Below are 1,890 nucleotides of genomic sequence, written 5' to 3' on the forward strand. Positions count from 1 at the left end.
TTAGAAATATTTCCAAAGCATTTCTAAAGTATTTCTGAAGAATTTCAGAAATATTTCCGACGCATTTCAAAAATATTTCCGACGCATTTCAGAAATATTTCCGAAGCATTTAAGAGATATTTCTGAAGCATTTCAGAAATATTTCAGAAACATTTATGATATCTCAGCTTCGCGGACATTTCATGTATCTGAAACATGCCTGAAATATGCCTGAAATATTTTTTTGAAAGGTTTCATATTTCATTGACAGCTTTTTGAGAGCTTTCTGAAATATTTCGATGCTGTGTGGGGTACCCGCGATGCGTGCAATATTTCTTTCATCCCGATTCCTCTCCTCTATCCCGCACCATCGCACGACCGAGCTGTCTCTAGTCCGACGCGTCCCTTACGAATTCAGTAGAATTTTAATTGCAGGGTCAGTCGCGCACGCGAGACGCGCAGCCCGAACGCCGACGCCCGTCAGATTTCTAATTTTAATTCTCGCGTCGCATGTTTAGAACTTCTCTGTGAGAAAGTAATTGTAGGATGTATGAGCCGATGTAGCGGCGGTGTTCACAGTCAGATCTTGTATTCAAGACCGTCTTAAGATCAAATCTTCCATACGCTCCATACAGCGTCATTAGATAAATTCTTAGCGCACTGAGTTCGCAACCCTTGGAGAAATTTACTTTAAATGAAATTAAAGCTCTTGAAAGTAATCCGTCAAATCTGAGAGTTTACTTAAAGAAGTTAAAAGTTTTCTTGAGAAATTTTCAAGTAATTTTGGACATTTAAAGTAATTTTTAGATTGCCGAGCCTGTCGAGATTCCTACTAGAGGGCCGCGCGACATAGCGCTTTCTCGTAAGAAGAAAACCGCACGCTTTATTACAAATTATGTCACATACATTTTATAATTCTTAGAGTCTTCTTTTAAATTCTTAAAGCAAGTTTTAGGTATACCTTAAATAACAGTTTAAAGTATCCAAATTTACTTTTCACATTTCTTATTTTTCTAAAGTAAAATTTTCAGGTTTCCTGAGGTATATTTTCCCAAAAGAAAGTATTCTTTATAATTCAGAGAGAGAGAGAGAGAGAGAGAGAGAGAGAGAGAGAGAGAGAGAGAGAGAGAGAGAGAGAGAGAAAGAGAGAGAAAACTGTAAGAATACTTTACGAATTCACTGTGCCACCTGGGCAGCCTTTGAACACGGACCTACACATACAAATATCTTATTAAATTTCATATTTGTTCACTCCTATAATATTATACCTGTACATAGAGGAAAGTCCCTTATGAGACCGGCCCCTAAAATGAGACAGCGGGGTTTCCGCTAAATTAATAGGCATTGTCTGTTCCCATACAGCACAGACCTTGCAGTTAAATTGCAGCTACATTACAGCAATGTTGCAATATTATAGCAATGTTATTGCAATGTAACTGCAAGTTTTGCGCTGTACGGGTTGGTTCCACCATGAATTTATTGCCCTTATTGTTGAATTTGGATGTTAAAAATCTGCTGTCTCATATTAAAAGCCTATCTCATAATAGGGGACTTTCCTCTATTGTATATGTATATACACACACACACACACAGGCCTGTTCTTCTATCTATTGAAAGAATTCGAAGCATTTGTAGCGGCAGCTTGACCGTAACCTCTGATTAAAAGCTGATTCATGTTGACTGTTAATTTATGTCGCACCTGATAAAGTTCAATACTGAGATTTTAATGCTTTCGACGTTCATTACGTGAACGTGAAACGAAGACATAAAAATTGCAGTGTTGAACTTTATCGGTTTCGATCTGCATAAATCCATGTTATAAAAAAATTTTACGATTATACACCTGTATATCGATCGTTTCTAGTTTTAAGTGAGTACATTTATTTATTACAAAATTATACAAAAATTTTA

The sequence above is a fragment of the Vollenhovia emeryi genome, unplaced genomic scaffold, assembly GCF_000949405.1.
Source record: "Vollenhovia emeryi isolate VEMERY1.0 unplaced genomic scaffold, V.emery_V1.0 DF939342.1, whole genome shotgun sequence".
In the NCBI taxonomy this organism is placed as follows: domain Eukaryota; kingdom Metazoa; phylum Arthropoda; class Insecta; order Hymenoptera; family Formicidae; genus Vollenhovia; species Vollenhovia emeryi.